General features: G+C 37.1%; 1 protein-coding gene and 1 long non-coding RNA gene across 2 annotated transcripts in view; one reads left to right on the top strand and one right to left on the bottom strand.

Annotated features, from left to right (window-relative positions):
* LOC111049810 overlaps positions 1-27,710 on the bottom strand; it is an 81,179-nt gene that overhangs the window by 27,279 nt on the left and 26,190 nt on the right. The gene's annotated exons all lie outside the window — the stretch shown is intronic.
* LOC120354946 lies at positions 3,950-17,105 on the top strand. The gene is made up of 3 exons (XR_005573326.1): positions 3,950-7,725; positions 14,505-14,507; positions 17,095-17,105. It is a non-coding gene; the product is annotated as an uncharacterized LOC120354946 (long non-coding RNA).

Genomic DNA, 27,710 nt, shown 5'->3' on the forward strand with positions numbered 1-27,710 from the left:
TGCAAAAGAAATGAAGGAGAATCATTTTGATTTACTACTTCTCCATGACAATGATGGTAGTGAAGCCACCACCACCACTCAGGACATCAGTGAGGTCACCACCACCACTCAGGATATCAGTGAAGCTACCACCAGCACTCATGAAAAAGAAGTAGAAGAGGAAGATATCAATAGTCACTACTGTTTCATAAAAAACTTCGAAAGACTTGTGAGATCTCAGATCACAAAACATAAAAGTGGGATAATCATTTGTCATAGATGCTTTACACACTACACCATCTACAATTATGGTGAGCAGAGGATGAAAAATCATGAGGAGTACTGTGCCAACAACCACACTGCTAGAGTCATCATGCCTCAACTCAAGGAAGATGGAAGCATACCATCAATGAAATTAGAGAAACATTTGAATAAATTTAGACTACCATTGGTGGCCATTGGGATGCAGATTTTAAATGTCTACTGGAGAAGCCTGAGGAAGAGCAGCAATGGATTGGGAAGTCAAACAGAGTGATCCAGCATCACACAGCAATGAGCTACTGCCTCTACTTTGTCAAGGATAAGAGAACCTATTACCATCATGGCTGACAATCACCAACCTCATCCCTAAGGAGCCAATTGTCTACAGAGGACCTGATGCAGCCAAACACTTCATCAAAACTCTGACCATGCATGCGAAAGATCTTGATGAAGCAATCAATCATCATCAAATAAAATTGCTTCCACTTACTGGGAGGGAGAAAGCCAGACACAATGCTGCCACCAACTGTGAAGGCTTCGAGAAACCATTCAATGGTGACAAGGTGTATGACCATTGTCATATAACAGGAGTCTACTGGAACACTCTGTGCAACAAGTGCAACCTTCAAAGATGTCAAACAACATTCATTCCCATTTTTCTCCACAACTCTTCCAATTATGACACCCACTTGATTATACCACACCTTGGAACTGATTAAGAGCAGCTGTTTGTCATCCCAAACACTTCAGAAAAGTACATATCATTCACCAAACGAATTTCTCAGCCACTGCACCTATGATTCATCGATACCTTCAGATTCACACCAGACAGCCTGGACAACCTAGTCACCAACCTTGTCAAGTCTACTGAAGAAGTGTCAACAGTGCTACCACATACTGCTAGAGAATTTGGGGACAAACTGGAATTGGTTTCCAGAAAGGGTGTGTTCCCCTACGAATTTTGTGACTTGTGGGAGAAAAAGAAGGAGACCTCACTACCACCAAAGGAAATGTTTTTCAGCAAGCTAACTCACAGCCACATCAGTGATGAGGCATATGAACATGCTCAACAAGTGTGGGAGAAATTTGACTGCAAGACCTTGGGAGAGTACAGTGATCTATACCTCAAAACAGATGTTCTCCTTCTGGTCAATGTCTTTGAAAGCTTCAGAGATATGTGCTTGGAAAACTATAACTTGGATTGTGCTCACTACTTCACATCACCAGGCTTCTCCTTTGATGTGATGCTGAAGTATACAAAAGTTGAACTAGAACTCCTGACCAACTACGACATGTATATGTTCATTGAACAAGGCATCAGAGGTGGAATAACAGCATGCATTCATCGACATGCCATTTCCAACAACACCTACACAGGAGTGCCTGTCGACCCCGAGAAGCCTACATCATATCTCCTGTACACAGATGTGAATAGCCTGTATGGCTGGGCGATGTGTCAACCACTCCCATGCTGGAAATTCCAGTGGATGGAGAAAGATGAGTTAGAGGGGGTGAGCAGAGGTATTGATGGTGTTGGAGATGTTCAAAAGATTGGCTACATCTTGGAGGTGGATGTTGAGTTACACGACCCCCCCAACAATTTTCCATTCCTAGCTGAGAACAAAAAAACACCAAAATCAGGATCATTGAGATTGATGACAACTCTAAACAACCATGAATGATATGTATGTCATTACCACACCCTCAAGCAAGCAGTACAACATGGATTGAAAATCATTAAAGATCATCAAGGAGTAAGGTTTGAGCAGGAGGACTTCCTAGCACCCTACATCATGCTAAGCACCAGACTTTGACAACAGTCAAGGAACAAATTTGAAAAAAAATTCTTCAAACTGATGAACAATGCAGTTTTTAGCAAGACTATGGAGAGTGTTTGGAAGCGTATGAACATGGAGCTTGTCAAAAATGAGAAACGTCTAAGGATACTGATTGCCCGACCAACCTACAAGGACCGCATCATCTTTGGAGAGAACATTTGTGCTGTGACACTGCACAAGGAGAAAATTGAGCTGAACAAACCTATCTACATTGGTTTGACAGTGTTGGACATCAGCAAGACCCTCATGTATCAATTCCACTATGATGTGATGAAACCTACATGAAAAAAGAACCTGCAACTGCTTTACCAGGATACTGACAGCTTATTCTACATTGTGAAAACTGAGAACCTCTACAATGACATCATCAACAACCAGCAACTGAAAGATGCCTTTGATACATCTGAGAATCCAACTGACCACCCATGCGATTCAGACACAAACAAGATGATACTTGGAAAGTTCAAGGATGAATATGCTGGCAGAGCTCCTCATGAATATGTAAGTCTACGATCAAAGCTGTATGCCTGCAGATGCTTCACCAAAGATCCAAGTCAATTAAAGAGTGGTTTGATGAAGAAAGCTAAAGGAGTGAGGCAACCAATACTTAGACAAGAACTGTTGAAATCCCACCCATATGCTGAATGATACATCACCTTTCAGGACTACCTCGACTTGATATATGTCTCTATGAGAGCAAAGACATCTCTAGGAAGCAGGTGATGTTTGGTACCAGGAAGCATCAAATCATGACACTAGTTCAGAAGAAAAAAGCACTAAGCAATGCTGATGAAAAGAGACATATATTGGATGATGGAGTTTATACTTTAGCATTTGGACATCATTTTCTTTATTTTAAAAGGAGCAATGATGATGATGATGATGATGAAGAATAAGTTGATGAACCATCTGCAAAAAGGCTATACCAGAGTGATAATGAGTAACAGCCATCATTAGAGAACTGAAAATTGTATAGATAAAATGAGCTTATACAAAATGTACTTTAGGATACTGATAAAAAATAATACATGGCACTTTGAGCGCCATGTACAAAAATAGTAGAAGATATGGGTAGGCCACACAATTTTTTTCAAATAAAAGTTATACTTACAGTCCCTGAAGTGTGATAAAATATTCATTACCTATTCCACTTGATTTTCAATTCAAAATGGCGTGTGTATCAAATTGATACATGCGGCCTTGATATGTCAATTATGTGTGTATCAGAATGATACATGCAGCCTCACGATGAAAATTTTTGTATAATTCATTGGGAAAGTAATATTGAAAAAACTTATGCTATTTGCAAAATGGCTATTTTATTCACAAATAAGTCATTCAAATTGAAATGAAAATGAAAATAAATGAAAATGAAAAATCAAGTTATTTACAGAGATAGCCTACAAAAACATGATGAATAAGTTATTCACAGAAATAGCCTAGAAAAACATGATGTCTCAATTTTTTTCATCAAATTATTTCTTTGCATCACAGTTGTGAATATTGAAAAAACATTCAAGGCACATGTATTTGTATTTCTCACATTGAGGACAAGATGTCTTCACTTGTTTACTCTTTTTTAGAGCTTCTTGCCGGCTGAAACGTGTAGTGAGTGACTCGTAACAAGCATTACATCTCCCTCTCTTCCCCATATTCTCAACAAGTTTGTGGTTGTGCCTCCGACTGCCTTGAGGAACAGCGACTTGTAGAACAGGAACTTGGTGTTTTTCCAGGATGGCTCGCACAATAGACTGTCTGAAATCCGTAATCGACATCTTTGGTTGTCCAGACATAATATAAAGTCGATGACTGTTGACTACTGTTGTGTTAGTCAAAAGTTCAAATGCTACTTTTCTAAACCATTTCAGCCCTCTGCGCAAAGAGTTTGAATATGCAGATGTTTGGTCCGACAGATCAACAAAACCTTTCGCTGCATTATATTCAACAATAGTTCGAGGGCTAAAAGTCATAGTAGCGTATCTACAAAAACCCAACTTTTCAGGAGAGCAAAAAACAACTATGAGTCCACACTATTTCTGAGGTCTGTATTAATTTCAACAACCTATAATTCACATATCAATGTTGTATGAATCTTATGCTTCTACCAGTGCGTTCATTTCGATGAATTATTGAAAATTCAATTAAATAAAATTGAAAATGAAATACCTTGTTCTAGTTACGCTATTGTGACCGTAATCAATTTCCAAAAATGTATCATTTTCTGGAGATAAGCTATTCTGAGAGTGATCAGTTATGAATAGTAACAATTTATTAAATTGTTCCATGTATTTTATAGATGTTTATTGACATTCAATAACAAAATATGAGAGATATATGATAATATATAAAAAGTATAGAAAATCACAGGTGCCTAATAAGTAGGTACAGCATTATTGAAGGACTGGAAAATTAAGTACTGAAATGAAATTATAATGCTCTAAGAATGATTGAGAATAACAAAATATGAAACAATAACATTAAAACTAAATTCAAAAATTCCAGTCTCTTCATATAACACTTGAATCAAACTTGAAAATGTTACTATCTTCAATGACTACAGCCTATAGATATTTATCACCAAAACTCATCATTTCTCAATGTCATTTTCTTTAAAGGACTGGAAAAGTAAATACTAAAATACAATAAAAATACTCTGAGAATGACTGAAAATCACATAATATTATGAAACAATTACACTAAAATTACATTGGAATCTCTCTCAATGACTCTCTTCAAATTATTCACTCTCTTCAATGAATATAATAGGCTATTTATCAACAAAGCTCATCATTTTATGCAGGTGGAAATACAGGTGGTCCATAACAATGCTCTCATAGACCATGGCAATTACAGACTGTATTGTAATAGGTCTATAGTTTTTTACATCACCTCGATCTCCAGATTTGTATATAGGTACCAAGAAACTGTTTTTGAAATCTCTGGGGAAGACACCAAGCTCCAGCAAGGCAGAGCCAGTATGGCCAGGTGAATGGCCACAACAGAAAAACCTAATTACAGGAAGGGATATTCCATCAGGCCCAGTTCCTCTGCCAACATTCAGAGCTTCCAATCTGCGTTGAATATTGATTGGAGTAATGCAGCAGGATGGAACTAGCTGGTTTCAACCAAAATCAAATGTCGGGACATTAACCGTGTCCTGCACAAAAATAGATGAAAAATAATCAGCGATGAGTTTACACTACTTATCAACAGGAGTTGCAGCACTTCTTGTGCCCAGTCTCATAAAAGTAGGTCTGGCTGAGCCTTTTCTCGAACCATCCACATGAGTCCAGAAAGATTTAGAATATTTTGTCTAAACAAATTCCTCTAATCCAAGTAAATAGTTATTGTATAACACCTTCTTGTCAAAACACGACATTGAACCCTCAAATTGCAAAAAACTTCATAGAGCTGAATACTACCAATTGCCTTATACTTTCTATGAGCAGTTTTCTTGGCTACAATCAATCTTCTTAATTCAATGGAACCACTTAGGGAAACTAGAGACATGAACCTTTTTCATGAGTGTGAACCTCTTGATGGTCAAGCTCATATACCTACAGAAATTACTGAAATGTTCCTCAGCTCTAATGTTATCATCAAAATTTGCAACTGGGTAATTCATATTCTGAAACTCTAAAAATATGGAAGCTAAATCGCACTTGTGAAAATCAGGTATTTGTTTTACATAGCAGGGTTGTGTCCACCTCCTGTTCCAGGAGTATGTGATGAGTGCCTTTGAGGATGCCTGCCAGGTCGATTGTCTTTATTTAGACCTCTCAAAGGCCCTCGACAGAGTTAACCACTCTCTCCTGGTTGCCAAACTGGATGATTATGAGGTGCATGTGTCATGCTCAAGTGGTTAAACAGCCATCTGAGGGACAGAACTCTGATTGTCAGAACTCTGAGGGTCATATGTCATCTCCTTTCCTGGCTCCCTCTGGAGTCCCTTAGGGATCCCATTTGGGCCCCTCCTCTTCAATTTGTTTATGAACGACATTAAAAGCTTCATATCATCCATGTTTCTAATGTATGCTGATGATGTCAAGTTATTCGAAAGGGTATTGCAAGACTTAGGACATGAATCTCTGCAGAATTCTCTCAACAACCTTGATTTGTGGTGCCTTGATAATGGTATGGCTCTGAATGTATCCAAGTGTGTTGTAATGTCTTTCAAGCGTGGAACAAGTATACATGATTCTCAATACTCCTTGAGATGCATTCCTTTGAAAAGAGTATGCAGCTTCAAGGACCTTGGAGTGACTATGACTCAGTCTCTTAGCCCACTGGATCACATAAGTGTGATCACTGGAGAGGCTAGATCTCTCCTTGGCTTTATATTTAGGTCTACCAGGGATTTCAGTTCTCCGAGAGTGTCTTGGTTTTGTTTAGGGCTCTTGTTCTTCCAGTGTTGGAATATGGCTCTATTATTATGAATATTATCCGTGCACCATTCAATCTATACCAGATTAACCTGGTGCAAAGTGTGGAGAGACGTTTTGTGAGGATGCTGAGCTGCAGGATGGGTTTCAAGTACTTTGAAGTTCCTGTGGAGGAGATTAAGGGACAGACCATCTCCTCCCTTCGGTTCTGAGGTGGGAACACAACGACCTGGTCCTTCTTTTCAAGACTGTCAATGGATATTTGGACTGCCCTGAACTTCTGGCTAGTATTAACATCTGTGTTCCAAGAGGAATGTGTTCAAGGTTCTATTTTCCGCAGATGCTCTCACACAACCTATGCCTATGATAGTGGGCTTTCTAGAATACTTCGCTCTGGTTGTGAGGCTGCTGCAGCTGATGTTGATTTCTTTGGGGTGTCCTTGGGCTTTCTCAGGAGAACTATGAAGAGATACCTGCATGTGTGATTTTGGTGTTCCCTTCCTTGTTTATACCCCTTGTGGTAAACTTCCATGGGCCTTTTCACTTATATGTAATATTGTATGTTAACTATGATTCATTCTGTATTCTAATTTTTGTCTTTCAAACTATCCACAGATGTTTTTTTATTGTTGTATATTATTATTTATCTATATATTCTTCGCTTGTATCTCTTTTTCTATGTTATTTTCATGTGTAATTCGTGTTCTACCGTTGGAAGTTGAATGAATGAATAAATAAATAAATAAACTTTCTTCCAACTTACAATCATCAGCTTCCTTCAAGCATTTCTTTGCCAACTCACACGAAAAAAACTCCTCTGTTTTTCGTGATCATTGATCAGAATAAAACACAAACAGGAAAAAATACAGAAGCTAGTCTGATTATCTTGTTGAATCAAGACTTATGGGCTATGAAAGTTATGTTGGCATTGATTTTGTGAGCTTTTACACGCTCAAAGTTACAGTCACACTAGCGTAAGTTGACACATAAGCTATTATGTAGGTCACTAACTGAAGCGTAACTGAAGATAAGCTTTTGTGTCATTCAGTTTTGTTCAAGTCAAAGAAGCGTAACAGAACATAAGCTTTTGTGTCATTTATTTCATCACCCGATTGTAGATACGATATCCACTCATCTTTCCAATGGCTAATGCAATGAGATAAGCGTGTGTGTCACTAAATAGACCACGAAAAGTTATTTAGATAGGTCAGATAAGCTAAAAAACGGAATTTTGTAGATACGCTACTATGACTCTAAACCCTCGAGTTGAAGGCTTCATCGATGTCCTTCCACCAATTGATGTTACCTCAACCATTTCGGGTATGGCTTTGGTTGTCAAAAATAAAACATTTCTCTTATCAAACCATTTACCAACAATAATGTTTCCAGTTTGTAGTGACTTCATTTCTCCTCTCCTCAATTTGGCCTTGGTGATTGCAGGTGGGTTCCCCTTCCTATTAACCCTAAGAGTCCCCACTAAGTGGGTCTTCTTCTCCAAAAGTTGTTCTGCAAGTTGAATGCTGCTGTAAAAATTGTCTGTGTACAACGTTTGCCCTTCATTCAATAATGGCCTCATGAGCTCAAGTACCACTTTTGTGGTTTTTGTTAGTTCACCAGGTGGCTCATAGTCCTCTCTCGGCATAAACTTTGCTATACCAAGTGTAACCACTTGCCAAACAAAGTTTGTAGACCTTGACACCATATCTATGGCGTTTGTTTGGAATATATTGTCGGAATCGTAGACGACCCCTAAATGGTATCATAGATTCATCAATAGTAACTTTTTATCCTGGATCATACATGATCATGAACTTCTCATTCAGAACATTTAACAAATGTTGAATTTTATGGAGTCGACTTCCAGGTGGGCATTCTGAATTATCTGCGAAATGTATGAACTTCAATAGTAATTCAAATCTGTTTCTAGATATAAATTTACTGACATCATTCCTGTACAGAATATCTGTTGACCAGTAGAGTCTCAACGAAGGTTTTTTATCCAGCCCCATCCATATGATCAGAGCTAGAAATAATCGCATCTCTTCAGAAGTGGTATCATACCATGAATTCAATCTGCTATGGGGTCCTATCTCTTCCAATACTATTTTTCTGATTATAAAATCATTTGCATATAAATTTGTATTTGATACAATAATGCCCATAATTTTGTCATCTATGAACAACTTAAAAAAATCGATTGGCTTACAATTTGTATTTTGAAGCAAATTTTGGCATTCTAGAGAAATTGAATTTCTTTTCTCACAATCAAAATGTAAAATATTGTCTCCTCTTGCAGCATTGTTTACATTACTCACGAATCCTTTGAAGTCACTGCTGTTGGAGTCACTTAGATCAGGACTAATTGGCTGTACATCATCTTCAATCCCTTCTTCCTCCGATTTGTTAATCATATCTTCTGTAACAATAAAATGAAACAAACTATTATAGTCTATGAACAAATGAATATGCTTCATCAAGTTTCAAATCAACATTGACAACTGAAAAGCTTGAAAGCAATGAAACACAACCTAATCTCAGACTACCAATAGAGTAGAATAACTAGTAAGTTAGAATATTTTACTATGAACAGTAGTCTGAGACATAATGTATTTTATAACCTAAAAACCAACAAAAATAATGTAATATGAAATTTTTGTAAACAAAATAAAATTAATTATCAAAGACACAAGATTAGAAAACATAACTGTAGCTTGAAAGCAATGAACTCTGTCATTATAACCTTGAATTGAACATGTAGGATAGTGTCGAATTTTTGTAATGAGTTAGGATGAATGACACAAACTTACCTCCACTTAAGAGATCCGATTCATTTTCAAGAAGTCTCCTCAATTCTTCGTCAGTATAAAAATTTTGTGACATAATTATCCAGGTTAGTATAATAGTGAAAATGACCATTACAACACTCTGAATAACTTTGTAAACAAAAACACAAGCCTACAACAGCTGAGAGTTTGGTCCTGTAGAAGTAAGTTTGAAGATATGTCTGTGCTGTACCCTGGTGAGCAAAAATTCGAAGGCCAAGAATGCAGTTGTACACTAGGAGGCCAGTACTAGCCTTCTAGCCATAGTATTAGAGTGTATGTTGTGTATTGAAAGTATACACAAGCATCAAACAAGACTGGGTACTGTGTATCAAAGTTATACACATGGCCTATGTGACCCCACTCAATGTGTATAGGATTGATACACATGGCGCTTAACATGTTAATAATAGACATTGATGTCAATGCTATTGAACTCATGAGAGTCAATGCTACTACATACATAGATTTGTGCAATATGCATTCTGCAGAATGATTCTAGACTGTGTCAGCAGGAAACCTTGTCACATGGACTTCTGCCCTAAATGGCATGAACAGGAAAAAGCGGAGGGGAATACCAAAAAAGATGAGTCATCTATTGTGCGGGAGGAGGTATAAAAGGAAAAAAGGTGCTATCAATCATCATTCTACAATCATGCTGCCTACAAGCATCTACCAAGCAACACTCTACCTTGTGCTAGCACTAAGTGTCAGCCCATTGGATCCAAAGTACAGGATGCAGGAATTTCTCACATCAAGGGAACATGGACTGGAAACGTCAAACATCCGTCATATGCAACAGTGCCTGCTAACATGTGGGATTCCTGCTCTATGGGGTAATCAGTCAGCAATTGATCAAATGAACATCAATGTCAGAGGCTGGTACATGAATATGGCTGGGGAATGAGCTGTGGAGGGGGCTCTCTGCAAATGAGTCCACTGCGCATACAACCTGTGCGCCTGTCTCCACCCAACATTCACATTGCTAGACTTTCTGGAAGCAGTTGTCGCAAGGTCAGTAAAGGTCTGTGCACCATGCTGTGAAGTAGGAGCATTCATTGTTAATACTACTCCAGTGAGTACTGAAACTGCTACAACAACTCTTGCTGCTAGCACCACAACTACTCCAGCTAGTACTACAACTTCTGCTGGCACTACAACTGCCACTAGTACTAAAACCTCAGATAGTACTACTCCAACTAGTACTGTAACTGCTACTCCTGCCACTGTGCCAGACCCAGTACCAACATCAGCCTGCAGTGGAGCAAGCAGACATGTGTGAGTGCAGAGACTGCCTACTAGTAACCAGCCACCAATGGATCATACAACCATTTCTGAACTTTGGGGATAAGGACCTGCCTGAACCGTTTGGAATGGCTCAAAACTTCTTGGAGACATTTACACACATCTTCCACAATGCTGAAGTGTCAAGCTGCACCGGTCTATGTGAGGGAGCAGTCATCTTGAAATTCGTGTTCAGCAGAGGATTTTGTGAAATAAGTGATCGACTAGGAGATTTGTATCACTGGATAGTTGTCAATATATTGGACTAAAATTATCTTTATGTGCTTTATATTTTTATACGTACAGTGTAAATAAACATCAAGTAATACCACAATTGTTGTACATTTTATTCCATACAACCTTCAACTTCTAGGGTAATCACAAGGTGTGAGATGAAGCTAGCTTCATATTACATCCTATACTGTTAGTCATTTAAGATAGATTCAATACAATAGGAAGCATTCTACTCTGATAAACTTATCTTTATGCAGGAAGTTGGATAATCATGACTTTCAAGATGGTTGAGGTCAACAACTTGCTATCATCATGCTCTGTTCAACTTGATGCCTATATAAATGCTAATTAACAAATTCATATCTCCAGTATGGATAAGACAGTGATAGCACGAGAGCTGCACAGAAAAGCTCGTCAGAATTTCACGACAAGGAAAGTTACAGTCAAAGGTCTTGATGACCTCTATCAGGCTGACCTTGTTGAGATGATACCATATGCTCGACAGACCAAAGGTTACAAGTACATTATTACAATCATAAATTGTCTCAGTAAGCTTGCATTTGCTATACCAATTGGGAATAAGTCAGCCAATGACATTGTTGGGGCTATGCATCCTATATTTGAAAAATATCCAATGAAAAATCTACAGACCAATGATGATAAAGAGTAGTTCAATACAAAATTTCAACAACTTGTGAAACTTTAAAATGTGAATCATTACTCAACTAGATCAGATAAGAAGGCATCTATAGTGGAATGCTTCAACAGAACACTTAAACAGTTAATGTGGATCAAGTTCACTGAGCGAGGAACCTATTATTAGACAGACATTCTAACCTCACTTCTCAGAGAGTATAATAGCAAGATTCATCAAACAATATGGTATGTGACCAGTAGATGTGCAGAAGAAGCATGAGAAAGTGCTACTCGACCATCTCAGTAAACAGCATCAAGCCTATTGAGAAGAGTTGCAGAAGAAGAATGCAGAGTGTAGAGGTAGGTTCTATCCAGGTCCTCATCAGGATATTGTGCCTGGTGACAAGGTTAGAATAAGCAAGTATAAAAAGACTTTTGGCAAGGGATATCTAGCCAATTGGACAAATGAGCTGTTCACAGTAACACGTGTACATCCCACAGTACTTGTAACATATGAATTGGAAGACAATAGAGGTGAGCCTATTCAAGGAGGGTTTTACTCTGAAGAAATTGTAAAGACAACAGTGCCAAGTGTCTTTGAGATTGAAAAGGTTTTGAGGAAAAGATGGGACAGGCTGCTAGTGCATTGGAAAGTATACAGTTTGAGTCATGACTTGTGGATTGACAAAAGTGACTTGATCTAGGATGAGAGAGGTTGTACAATGACAAAACTTGTTCAATGTTATCAATTTTGATCGTGTGGTAAAAGGTTGTGGTCTGGAAATGGACAATAAGAAGAAGTGGCATGGTCCTTTGTTCCCCAACCATATAAGATGCATTATATGTGGACCTTCAGGGTGTGGTAAGACAAATCTGTTGTTCAACATGCTTTTTGATCCAAAAGGAATACATTTTTCAAATATACACCTTTTTTCAAAGACAACATTTCAGTCCAAGTACAAGTTACTTAAAACCATCATGCAAGGATTAGGCGATGAGATAGAATATGTAGAGTGTGATACAAGTGAGGAAATACCTGAACTGCCGGCAAATTCAATAATTATCTTTGATAACATAATTTGTGAGCAACAGGATGCCATCAGGAAATACTTTAGTGCAGGCAGACACAGTGATGTTGATGTTTTTTATCTGGCACAGACCTATAGCTGCATTCCAAAACAGATGATTTATGACAATGCAAATTTTCTTAATCATGTTTGAACAGGATGAGCTGAACTCATCTGTATAGAGACCATGTCGGAGCCAATATGATCTTTGATCAGTTCAAGGATATGTGTAACAAGGTTTGGTCGACAGCTGCACATGCATTCCTCATCATTGATCACTCATCAGGAAAGAATGCTGGGTGCTACAGAAAGGATATCAACACCTATTTAGATGAGGTGTAAGCCTAGTAGAGAATCAGTCATCTGTTATTGTGAGGCAAGCAGGATGGTTTGACCTTGTCAGAAGACATTGGAGGAGGTAGCTCCTACCATCAAGAAGGTTGCAAAGCTAAGATGTAACATCAAGAGAAAGCATAAGGAGCTCACACTTGGAAGAGAATTGACAGAGGAGCAACATGCAAAACATTTCAAACCACTAACTGAACCACTGGAAAAAATTATCGAGACTCTTCAGATTCCTGCAGCCCAGCAGCAACCACCTCCAGCTCAGCAACAGCCACTGGCTCAACCATTAGCAGAGCAACATCGACTTATACCACTCACACCACCAACAACTCCAATCCGATCCCCGATGAGGAGGAGGAGGAGGAGGAGGAGGAGGAGGAGGATATTGAGGAAGAGTTGAATAACAGCAGTCCTAAGGAAGTGTACAACATTTATACTCAAAGTGAATTGAGTGGAACCAAAGTGGGTCCATATGTTTATAGAGCGATGTTGAATGATAGAAGTGCAGATACAACATTTAGACCAAGAATAGATAGAAACAAGTACTATTTGGGTAGTAGGCATCTAACCTTTGGAAGTTATGGCTCAAAGATTGAGCTGACTGACCCTGCAGATGAAGAACATAAAATGATTTTTGATGCAATACCTGGACTATGTGAGCAGATTTTTGAAAATAAGCCTAACAATCAACTTGTGACATCACCTGATTCAAATGCATACAAACACATTCTGTATTTGACCAATTTGTATAGAAAACCCAGTTGGACGTATTATATTTTCCAATGATGCCAAATACAAGAAGACAATTCTCCCACTGATAAGGAATGATAAGCATAGTGGGAGAGGACTGGTGACACCATTTAATATGGTTGCAAACGATGCTACTAAAATCAAATAAATCTAATATAATGATCCTAATGAACTTGTAGACAGGTTGAGACTGTTGGACCAATCTAGAACAGTTGGCAACACTGGACATGAGAATGAAATCAATTCCATTCTCGAAGAGTTGGTGGAAGGTGGTTACATAGTTGGCAAGCCTGCACACTAATTGCAATATAAGAGGAAGGCTGTTACTGCAACTTGACATACAGTTAAGAGTGTTTCTACCACACACTGCCTTCCATATACAATGGCTCCTATGGGTTGAAGAATTATACTTTGGGTAATATCAACACTCACCACAGGCGAGTGATTAATGTGGCAAATCCTCAAAATGATAGTGACACCATAAATCTGATCACATGCAAAGATCTCATTTGGTCATGGCTGCCAAAGTTCAAAAGTCTTGATGATACCCAATCATTTACAAGTCTAAATAACTCTATACTGACAGATATGTGAGATCCAATTGAAGACTTGGATGGGGTGAACAAGCGATATTTGGATAATGGATTCCGAGAGCTTATCATTGAAGTTGTTGAGAAATATATCAATGCTATATTCAGTATACCTGATTTACAAAACATGTTGAAGAGAGCAGGAAGATGGGATCACACTGGATTAAAAACTGAGATGATCAGACTTTTAGGTCTCACTTCATCAGAGTCACCTGAAGGTATAAAACCAATTGACAACCCGTCTGAGCAGCATTAGATGGCGATCCGCAGAGAGAGAAGGAGGTATCAAGGAAGAGGAGTTTTGTCAGCTATCAAGAACGTGACTGGTGCGATAGTTAATAAGGCAATCGACATTCTACCAGTTGAACTGCATATCCCCGGCTCTCAGTACTGCGGGCCAGGAACAAAACTTGCAAAGCAATTAGCAAGAGGTGATCCAGGAATCAACAAACTCAATCAAGCCTGCAAGGAGCACAATATTGCCTATTCCAAGAGTGGTGATATGGCAAGCAAAGCAGTAGTTAACAAAATCTTGGCAGAGTGAGCTTGGAGTGTAGCAACATCTTCAGTCTCAGGATTGGTGGAGAGGGCAGCAGCACTAGCAGTCACCAACATCATGAAGGCCAAGGCAAAGTTTGGTGGAGGAGCAAGAAGTTGTAAGAAGAATTCCATGAAAGATTCGAAATGTCATCACACATTGTCCAAGAAAGGTAAAGGACTTTATCTGTGACGTCAGCAGACATCATCAAAGAAAGGTAAATGTCTTTATCTGAGACGTCAACAGAGGACGGGAAATGGAGCACGCCACTGTTGTCAATGCAGAAGACAATGATTGCTCTGCCTGACCGGGCACTCACTGACACAGACCTCTATAAGTATGTGGGTTGTCTAAAGCTGTAACGATTCCGAGGTGTGTTTATGTGGGATGCTCTACCTGCTGCAGGACCATTGATACAAGAATGCAGTATCATCAATCTTGACAGCAGTACTGGCGCTGGCACTCGTTGGGTGTGCTATGTGAAGAATGATGATGTCATCCACTACTTTGATGGTTTTGGCAACCTGGGACCGCTGCAGGAGTTTATCGACTACATGCATCGAGGGTCAGCACCAGCAGCAAGGATCAAATATAACTATGAATGGAAGCAGGAAGATCTCTACTCACACATTTGTGTTTGAAGCTTTTGATTAATGAAAATAAATGATTATAATCCATAAAAACATGTATTATTATTTCCCATTGTCTTCCCATCTATATAAAAATACTGAGTAAGAACATATTGCAAATCATTGTGCAATAGTACACTGAGCAGTCAAGATCATGATGCTCTGCTTTGGAGGTAATACATCTGTATTGAAAGGTGACTTTTACCCACCTCTTGATACAAGCACAGGTGAATGGGAAGTTGGTCTCATCAGCTTCACCAGTTGTAATTCAATACCAAATGTTGAGACAATACACAACAATACACTGCACTACTATGCGCCAAAACTGTCAAATTATATTGTGAAGAAATCAGCGACAACTAACCTGGTACTGACACATCAGGAGTTAACATGTTGACAATTCAAATATGACAAATCATTGGTATGGTTATGTATGTAATGTTGGAACCAGAGGTAATAGAAGGAAGATTGGAGTGGAAGAAGAAGAGAAGAAAAAAGAGGATATTGCATCCAAGGTGATGCCGGATACGAGTGCTGAATTTGGGTCAGATCTCCAGCATATATCATTACCAGAGGGTAGTTTTGAATTTAAAACTATTGCCCCTCTGCTTAGAGCAAGGTTACATAACCGAGGCATACAGTTCTCATTGGCTGTCAATCCATCGACCTTGAAATGTTCAGTTCTGAGCAATGCCAAGTTAGATTTCAGTCCAGTCAATTCAATAGGACGTTTGTTGGGATTTAGTGATAAACGAGTAGTAGAAGCCAACAAGGAGGCTAAAGGCGATTTTACAGTACACATCAATAGACCTGATGTACTGCATATAAAGTGTAACATGGTGGGTGGATCCTATTCGAATGGGGTCAAGGATCACGTGATCTACGTGTTTAACCCAGATGTTGATCCAGGGTATAAAATGATTGTAACCATGCAGAATGTAATCTATTCACCTGTGGATGTCAAGCAGATTGGTAACATTATGTTGGAGATTGTTGATGAGAACAGACATCAGATAAATAATAGAGGTGAGGAGATTGATATTACTCTGCATTTGAGACAGCGTAAGTGAGATGGTGCTATTATTATCAAAGTGGAATCAGGGATTGGATGTGGAGGCGGCAATGTCTCCCATGGAGGGCGGTCCAGAACCTAGAAAAATAGATAAAAGGAGTGCAAATGCTAAATGTGTCATTCAACATTCAACCTCTGTGAGGTTATCATTGAGGAGCATTAACTATCTAAAGGAAAGAGGCTGTCAAGTGAGACAACATTAGCAATGGGAGTTTTGGATGTGACAAGGAATGGACCTTCATTGGACACCAGTATCATTGGCTATGAGTACCACTCTCATGCCCCCTATACCGCAAGCTTCAATGCCAATGATACCAATCCAGCAGCAGGACATTTACACAGTGCCATCTGAGAGCTATCTACATCTGGAGTATACAGTGCTTGGAGCTGCTGTGGCTGGAACACTGTGTGTGTCTGGATTCTTTGCCAATCTGTTTTCAGAGATACATTATGAAATCAATGGTGTGGAGGTGGACAGCATACGTAATCCGGGTATCACCAGTCTGGTGAAGAATGCTATGAAATTTGAGCAAGATGAAGGCAACAAGATGGAAGTGGCTGGCTACAAGTTAGTTCAACCACTGGTTTTGCCAATTTTGCTATGAATGATACAAAAATGGATGTACCTCTACGATACCTGCTGGGCTTTGCTGAAGACTATAGACAGATTCTGTTGAATGTAAAACAAGAGCTGGTGTTGAAATGTAGCCCTAATTTCAATGACTGTGTGAGTGTTACCAGTGCTAATGTTACAATCACAAAGCTTTTGTGGAGAATGTCATATTTAGAAGTGGCTGATGATGTAAGAATGTGTCTGCTACAGATTGTGCAGAATGACACACCAATCAGTATGCCATTTCGACATTGGGAATTGTATGAGTACCCAACCTTGCCGCAAACTACAAAACATACATGGACTGTCAAGTCAAAAACTCAGTATGAGAAGCCATGCTACATTGTAGTTGGCCTGCAGACTGCAAGACAAGGTGTAGCAGCAGCTAACAGTTCAAAATTTGACAAGTGTAATATGAAGGATATTTGAGTGTTTTTAAACAACAAATACTACCCATATGAGAGCATTGATGGCAATGATAATCATGTCTACAACATGTATGCAGCTTCCAATGGAGTCTACAATCATAATAATGCTCACTCAAGTAAACCTATGCTTGAGACAGGAGCTATAAGCACTGATAATATAATGTTGTTTGCTTTCAGTTGCTCCCACCAAAATGAATCACTCAAAACTGAAAGTGTCAATGTGAGGATTGAGTCTGAAGCTACTGCCAACATTGCAGCAAATACACGAGCCTACTGCCCAATGATTCATGGAATGATTAAAGAGTACCAACCATTGACTGGTCTAGTTCAGTCAGCATAGAGAGAATATAAATTACTTATGATCTGGATTGTGCGGTTCATTCTCATGTGGAGCATTGAGTGATACAGTCATGTTCAAGTTGGCTATTGTTTTTCCCTACTAACGAAGATGGAGAAATAAGTGAAGGAGAGGATGTGGTAGACAAACCATTGATGAAGGATGTTTCTACAAGTACTACCAACCTACATACTGCTTCTGATGATGATAGTGAGGTATTTGAAGACTGTAGTGGGGATGACAACTGTAGCAATTCTGGAGACAACAACTTTGCAACATTTACACCGAGAAGAGCTACTTTACCTGATAAACTTCCAAGGATTTGAAGGACTGGGCCATGATTTCATTGTAAAGGAGATGGCAGTACTAGAACATGATAATAATCACCATGTAACAACTCATCACTACTTTTCAAGCCACCCTACACAGATATGCTGTTGAAAGCTAGTGCAATGCTTGACAACAATTGTCTACATCAAGCTAAACATGGACTAAGATGGTCGGTCAAAGGAGCCTGTCAACAACATCTTCCCTACACAGCTCTGAAACCAATTGTTTGTAATTTGATTGGATGATGGCTGGCTGACAGCAACTTGGGACAGTCAATCAAGATCTTTGTCTATGGATATGATACCTGGATACCAAGCCTGGAGGAAATGATGAGGACCAGCACTGGACATGGAAGGTACTGCCTGGAGCATTACCTACTCAGCTATGTGGAGTCTGTGCGGAAGAAGCTGACTGGATCAAGGAAGGAGCCTATGGATGCACCACTACTCTGCGCACTCAATATTGTGAACTCAACCCATGATTGGATTATGAAGACAATGCTTGAAGATAGATATTTTTGTTGTAATCTTTTCATGTCAATAATTCAAATTCAAATTCTTTATTCAAAAAAAAATAAATAACAATCAAATACATTCCCAAAAGCAAATACAATATTTTTTTCTAATTCCTAATGTGTTCCCTATAGGCTACCCTGTGTGGGGACACTTGAATATAATAATAAAATATTAATATACAAATTTAAATATTATAATGTGAAGAACATAATAATTGAATATGATATTATATTGAAATAATCAATATATCAATTATAATCATTCTTGCACACATTCACATGCGCCACACACACACACACACACACACACACACACACACACACACACACACACACACCACACACACACACACACACAAAACTTAAAATTATGTATGGAGTGGTTGCTGTTTTTTTTTCATATTTAGTTCAATTTAATTCATAGTTGATGTTACATTTTTTTCCAAAGTGCTGATGTAATTAGATCATAAATGAATACACATTTTTGAAGAAAGAGACAGTGATTGAAATTTAATACTGTCTTACTGTTTATGCATACCGGATGGGATTTGTGAGCTCAATGATCTTTAATTGTTGTAATGTTCATGTCATGTAATGTGTAAATTATACTCAATTTATACCTATATTAATTAAGTAAAAGAATCATTCATGTTGTCTACTTGTAATATGAATTTCTTGATTTCTTTTCTAAATAACTGATGTGATGTTATTTTCCTTGTTGTTACTGGAAGTGAATTGAATATTTTTATAGCTATGTATTTGAAGTGTCATCTGGAATGTTCTAATCTTGGTTTTGGGAGGTTAATGTCCTGTGAATTCCTGAGGTTTATTCTTTCATTCATCTGTTGGATATCAAAATTATTTTCAGCTAAATCCAGCATTGCTTGAATAGAGAAGAATGTCTCACTGGTAATATTGATAGTTCTCTGAAGACCATCATTGAACTATATTGTTTAGGTTTATTACAAATTATTTTTAATATATGTTTCTGACCAGTAATCACAGGTTTAATATGAACATTGTATGCACTCCCATAGCATATAAAACCATAATTTATTCTAGAACCAATAATTGCATGGTATAATTGTAACAATACTTCTTTTGGACATAACTGTCTGAGGTAACAGAACTTCCTCATGTATACTAATAACTCATTTTTTATCTTCTGTACATGATCTGACCAAGTGAGCCTACTATCCAATATGAGGCCCAGATACTTAACTGTACATGCTTGTTTTATTGTTTCACAGTTACACAATATATTATTCGCCTGTTGGCAAAATCTAATTTATGGAAGTAAATACTAGTCAACTCCTGATCTGTGTTTTGAAGATTAGATTGTATTATATTAGATTTGTCTGTGTTGATAGTTAATTTATTTTTGCAAAACTACCACCTAAGGTGCTTAAGATCCATTTCTAATTTATTTTTAAGTTCTTGATTTGTTTTGGTCGAATAAAATATAAATGTATCATCTGCAAATGATATAATCTTTCCCAGTAAGTCACCATCCATCAAATTGTTAATAAAGACCAGGAATTTTGTTTTTCAATTTTCTTATTATACTTGCTACTTCCTCGGGATTTGTAGGGTGAAGAAAAATTGATTTAGTTGGAGTTTGTATGGAAACCTTATTTTTGATATTCTAGCAGTCTCTTCCCTGGTTTGCAATGTGCATTGTTTTAATTTATCATTCATTTTATTCACAACATTTAGAAAATGAAAATTAAACAAATCGGAAATACTATTACTATCATGTATGCTATTTCCCTGCTCATCAACATTTAGTTTTAGTGGTTCTTTATTTTCTTTCAATCCTATTAACGCATCAATTGTTTTCCATGTCTTTGTAATGTTTCCCTGGCTTTCTCTAAACAGTTTTGAATAATAATATTTCTCTCAGTTTATTACGTAAGTTATTTTTGAATGTATTGTATATTTGTTTTAAGTCGTCATTATTAGGTTGTTTGATTACATTCTTGTATAACTCATTTCTTAAGTTTATTTGTTTGATCAGATAACTATTTATCCATGGCGACCTAAATTTCTGTGTCGAGTTATTTTTACATGAAGATTTTCTTGTGAATCTTTGATAGCACTTGTTAAAATGTCAATAATGCCATCTTGTTAAATGCCATCCCAATCAATCAATGATAAAATATTATATAACTTTCCATAATTGATTAGGTATACTTTATTATTATCTTTATCTGCTTCTTCGTTGGATCTCTTCAATCCTTCAACTTGAAGTATGATTGTACTGTGATCAGTTATATCTAAATGTAGTATTTCTGGAATTAGATTAATTTCATTCAGTTTTGTTCTATTTTTGCCAGATTTTAAGTAAATATTATCTATTAAAGAGTTAGAGAATCGGGACCTATGAGTGTAATCAGTATTGAGTGAGTCAAATCCAAAACTGTTCATTAGATATTTGTAATTGTCAATAATTCTGGTGTTCTGAAAAAGATCTATATTTATATCTCCCGTGAAAAAGAAAGGGACCTCATTGTTTTCGTTAATATTAAATATTTCTTCAAAGTACAAGGTTAATTCGTTAAGAAATATTTTGGGTGAGTTTGATTGCAACCTGTAAGCAGCCAACAACTGAAATTCAAAATTATCATTTGAACAAGATATATGTACACAGTCTGCTGAAATAAAATCTATTGTCTTTGTTTTGAACGTTATCTCACTGCTTATATAAACCAAAGTTCCTCCTGCTCTGTAGTTATGATTAAAATTACCATGTATGAATAGCCCTCTATATGATATAAGTCTATTTCATTCTCTAGTATCCATATTTCTGTCAAGACTATTATTAGCGGGTTGTTTTCTAATTTCCTCATTTGCACTAAGAGTAAATTGAAATTACTTCGCAGACTGCATTATATTTTTATGCATAATTAGTGTTTCTCTGTTACTTATCACTGATGACATTTTTATTACTGGCACTGTTATTTTCTGGGTTATCTGGCTGCTCTGATGCATTTCTCATGCTCAACTTTCTCACTTGTTCACTGTTCTTGAGTTCAATAACTGGTGTTCCATCTTCTTTCCTTGCTAGAATCTTCCCTTCCTTAATCCATAGGTATTTGATGTTGCCTCTTTTGAAAATCTCTCTCGCCATGGTGGAAATCCTTCTTTGCTTAGGTGCTAGATTTTCATTCACATAGACTGGATGGTTCGTTGTTCCTCCCATATGCTGTGTAGAAAACTTTCCTTTTATTCAATATTACTTGTTTGTCTGTTCTACGAACGAATTTAACAATGATTGGTGGAGGTAGGTTTTCATTTCATTGTTTTAGTCTGTGACAAATGTCACAGACATTTTTTTTCATAAAAGCTTCATCTTATTATAAATAAACATTTGATCTAATTTACTGTTTTATTATTCACTTTTACCCCCACCACCATCATTATAGGCTATATATTAGTGGAGACGTTTGTCTCTTGGACATTAGTCAATTGCTAACTGTTGACAATGTTGTACTTTGAAGGTTATGTTCTGTTTGGTGATAGCCAACAAGTACGTTTGGATACTATCCACAGCTGTTGTGAATTTGGATAAAGTCTATAATTGGCAAAATGAGGATATCAAGATTGAATTGATCTTTAACAATTATTCATCGCAAAAGTATTGGTGTGAATTTGAATGTGGTGGCAAGAGTCTAACTCTTATCAGCAACAACAGGAAGGTAACATTTGCAGGATTCTCGTACTGCAGAGATGACAGACGTGTGAAGAGATTTAGAGTTGCTGATGGATGTTCAGGAGACCCTGCTCTACTAATATCTATCTACAGTGCTGCTTTTCGGGATACTGTACAAACTGATGGAGTATGCAGCATTTCAGAACAAGAGGAAAGGTCGGCAGAGGTCTATCATGAAACCACCAAATATAGATAAGGATTTCCAATTACTAATAAATATATTCTATTTTATAATGGAAAATAAATGTATATGGGAAGAATAAAAATATTGTTTTCTCTTCTCTACCAACAAGTGATAAGTATAGTTGAGTGTACACTAAGTGTTCAGACTTCTACATACAAAAATACATCCTCTGGTTCTGTTGATACTGACCTTTAATACTTACCTTTACCGCTTTGGATTCGAACCTGGAACCTCTGACTTGGAAAGCTGACATGCTAACCACTACACCATAGAGGATTTATGTTTAAAGACTCAAATTATATAGAATGATATACTTCTTCTTACATTACTAATGATAAAGAGGAATTGAGAAGTTAGTCACAATGGGGTGACATCATCAAGGACCTGTTGAAACAGGAAAAGTTACCCCACCTCTTTCCTCTGTTTGGTATAAGAAGGCTTGTCAGCACTGATGAGTATTCAGTCTACTGCAATATGTTGTCAAACAGTGAGCTACGTCTGCAGGATGCAGTGATTGAGCTTGAGCTTGACTTTTTCAACAATTCAGGACATTTGGAATCATGTCCAGATCATGAGTCTTACATTTGTGCTTGCTCCAGACTTCGGGATAAGTGACAGGCAGTTGTCAATGCAGTAAGTGTGGACAGCATTCTCTATAGAAGAGGTGATATTCACAATCCATTGGAAAATACAGCTGTCAGCAATGGATGTGTGCATCAGTTCCTGACTGATGAAGAATATGAATCACCCACACTATGAAGAATATCAAGGATGGAATCAACAAATTTATAATGCAGCATTGCCCGCCTGGACTTCCAATCAAGTTTAGTATGCTGTTTGATGACACACAAGTGTTGTTGAAGACATTCTTCAAGCTGAGACACAGCATGGTCACCATTGTGGATCTCCAACAGCTGCCTGACTGGAAGAACAAGGATGTGAAAATTGTACTGAACTGTCTTGATACACAAGAATGCTGTTGGTGTGAATTCAAATGCGGTCTCCAAGAACTGACTCTGCTAGGATTGGGCAAGGAGAAGATTATTATTTGCAGGTGATGAGTCTCGTGGCAGGTTGGGTTGTGAAGCCAACCTAACTTGAGTGGACTTTATGATGTGAGAAACAGAATTTGATAAAAAGAACTAACACTTGTCTAGTTCTTGCACCACAGACCCAACAAAGTGCCAAATTGAAATTACAACTGTTATACAAATTGTAATTAACTCTGGAAGCTAGAATGTTTGAAAAGAATTGTAATTGAAAACCTGAAAAATGTAATAGTTCTAAGTTGATATCTGTGATAATGATTTTTCTAAATAAAAACAAAGTTGTACAGAAATAATGACTGATTTTATTTTGCCTTTTTGACATAGGCTTAGAATAATTCACAAACGACTAAATGTTTATTGATGATGGAGAAATAAAAAAGGCTGATGCAATAATACAAATACTTGCAGAAAAATTCAAAGATGTCAATAAGTCAATGGATATTACAAAACATTTGTGAAAATCTGAATATAAGAAATGTAAGAATACAAAAATGATTATGGATAAGTTTTCAATGTAAATTAATATATAATTTAAATATAGATGAATATAACTTGAATAATTTGGTTTCTACCAATAACTGGATTGAGAAATTTAATAGTCCTGAATTAACATATTTATGAAGTCAATAATTCAATAGGTAAGCAATTGTCTGTGAATTCACTTTCACTGATTCTTAAAATAATTGTTCCTGAAAAAATGAATGACAAAAAAGGATAGAAATATTACACAGTATTGTTGATTAGAATCAACCATGGATCATCAATAAATCCATAAAGTCCCAACAAATCATAACAATACTTCATATAACATGAGACTACACCAGAAGCAACTTGGCTAATGTGTAGAACAGAGCAAAGACAGCTATACTGTCTGATTTAAAATGATTGATAATTAAAGTGAAAACGTTGAAAATTCCTAGAATTATACATATACAGAATTACTAAATGTGACTTCAAATACTTGAAGTGGCAAAATTGTTGAACAACAGACTTCCAATGTTGTCGTAAAAGGAGAAAGAGACTCATAAAAAAGGGTAAGTAGAAGTTTCAATGTAGTAAATAAGTAGCAATTTAAAAACAGAATTAAAATATGAATATTAGAAATACCTCTGAAAAATGGACCAAAGAATAAATCTAAAAATATTGAAAGTGACAAAAACTCATCTGATAAACAATTGTTGCAAGTCAGGCTATCTAACTTGTTCCTGGGAGGGTGCGTGAGACACACACCAGTGACTTGGACCTGGCAGGGCACCTTGGATGCAATCAGTGAGAGAAGGGGAGACCAATGAGAAGGACACCAAAGACCGATGAAGCAGAACTCCGCGACCAATGAGATAAGCTCCATCAACTGAAGAGAAGAGCACCGAAGACTGATGAATGACCTCTGTGGGGTCCCATCTGACCGAATCCCAAAAGGTTGAGATTTTCGGCCAAATGGGATTACTATTAAAACTTTTTGATCATTTGGGATTCAACCATTTGGGAAAGTAAAAGTTTCAAATCTATCATTTGGGATTCTTCAATTTTTGATCTTTTGCAACAAAATAATAATTTCAACCAAATGGGAATCAGTGATTTGGCATGCCACTAAACTTTAACTTTCCCAAATGGTTGAATCCCAAATGATCGAAAAGTTTTAATAGTAATCCCATTTGGCCAAAAATCTCAACTGTCGCAAAAGGTCTAAGATTTGATTTTCTCATCTGACCGATTCTCTTACAGTCGAATCCCATTTGATAAAAAAATGTTGTAGTTTTTTGCAAATGATCAAATCTCATTGGCTAGATGGGATTCGACCAAATGGGAAAGTATACTTTTGACCTTTTGGGATTTGACTACTTGTGACAAACTACAAAACTCTCCTACCTAGTAGGATTTGACCATTTGCGACAAACTACAACATTTTTCTATCAAATGGGATTCAACATTTTGACCGAATCCCAAAAGGTCGAAGAGTATACATCCCCATATGGTCGAATCCCATCTAGCTGATAAGATTCGATCAATTGCGACGAACTACAACATTTTTCTATCAAATGGGATTCAACTGTTTGAGAATCGGTCAGATGGGAAAATCAAATCTTCGACCTTTTGCTACAGCTGAGATTTTCAGCCAAATGGGATTACTATTGGAACTTTTCAATCATTTGGGATTCAACCATTTGGGAAAGTACAAGTTTCAATTCTACCATTTGGGATTCTTCAATTTCCGATCTTTGGCGACAAAATAATAATTTCAACCAAATGGGAATTGGTCATTTGGCATGCCACCATGACGTGGACCGACACACAAAATTTGTAATTGTAAGTTGGAATGGCACGGTGCCAGAGTTCAGAACATATGCATAATGTGAGGTAGTGGTTGCAGTTAGCACAAACTAGAAATGTCCATCACAACGGTGAGAATAATTTGAATTGATTTGATACAGTTGAAAAACAATTTGAAACAGAAAGTTCTGAGCACATTTGATAAGCCAGATCACTGGATGCACAGAGAAATTGCACACAAGCAAGAATAGAGTTTATGAAACTTGAAGTTGGCAGCAAGGCTACTTTTCTGATTGGTTGAGAATTGAACTGGGTTAGTATACACCCACAAGATGTAGAATCTTGAAAATAGTAGAGCAGCAGATCTTCAATCCTGATGCTGAGTGCGGCAGACACAGTGTCCTGATGCAGAGAGATAGTATTGTGGCCTACAAGTCACTGTGACTTGTAATCGAACCAATCAGACAAAGTGCCAAGAGAGAAAAAATTGAACTTACATTAAAATACTCACGAATACAATTTTTTAGTGTTCATAATAATTTATGATGGCAGGAAACATTAGAATTTTGAAGATAGAGTTTGTGGAAAATTAGTTATGCATTTTTAAAGTTGAACACAAGGTGACATAGCACTAATAGCCTATGGAATGATGAATATATTTTGAACAGAAAAAATCCCACAGAGAAACTTATTTGCACAGAATGACAAGAAGAACTTGGAAAACTCTTTAAAACATTAAATTTGGGTGAAAAGATAAAATTGATACATATTTGAAGAAATGAAAAAAGAAGCCTTGACCAGGCAACTTGCATAGAAGAAAGGTACAGCAGAAGTGTCTTTCATTCAATCATACCCACCGATGACCGATGAGGTATTGAAAATAAAAATGACACAGAACCAATGCAAAATGGCTCGAATAATTGCAGAATATGATGGGAACTGCAATATAAATTACTAGAACAATGAAATTAATAAAATACATCAGAAAATCACATCTTAAAATATACAAAATTAGAAGTAGACAAAGTGTGTAAATGACAACTAGCACTAACAAACAACTAGCATCAGAGCGGACAACTTACGAATTAAAGGAGCTTGATACAAAGACCAAAGTCTGTATGACTGAGTTTTTACAGCAGGCTTTTTAATGGTTGAGGGCACTGATCGGGTTAAGAGATTCAGGATTGAGGATGGAGAGTCGGGTGATCCAGCTTTTAAAATAATCATTTACAAGACAGTTGCTTCTAGAATTATGTGCACACCTTACAAATTCTATGACAAAGATGATGATCTTTCTTGTGATGAACCTGATGGACCCTGCAAAGTTTGTGAGCATGAGGAGCCATCAGCTCAGAGGTATCATAGGACCGATGATTATACAAGAGTAGAGGAGCTGTTTCATTTGTATATATTCTTTTCAATAATTGAGATTTGTTAATAAATACTATATACTTGCACATTTTCGTTATTATTCAACAACTTACTTATCACTTGGCCATAAGTACATTATGATGTCATACAGACCAGTTGAAACATGAAAACTTTCCTGTTGAGTCATAGTTGATCTATTGAAAAAAGTTATTTCAACAAAAGATATCCATCATTGTGTAACGGTTTACAAACAATTACACCTACACTCTACCTACCTACATTTCCTTAACCTACCTATATACAATAGAGATTCGAACCCAGGACTCTAGAATGGAAAGCAGAAGCACTAACCACTACACCACAATGGATATCTATTTACTTGTTGTTTATTATGTATACTTTAACAACTATATAGAAGTTCATTGCAGCTTCTAGTGAGCTGTAAGTGAACACTGATTGAACACTGTCCGAACA

This window comes from Nilaparvata lugens, chromosome X (assembly GCF_014356525.2).
Source record: "Nilaparvata lugens isolate BPH chromosome X, ASM1435652v1, whole genome shotgun sequence".
Taxonomy (NCBI): domain Eukaryota; kingdom Metazoa; phylum Arthropoda; class Insecta; order Hemiptera; family Delphacidae; genus Nilaparvata; species Nilaparvata lugens.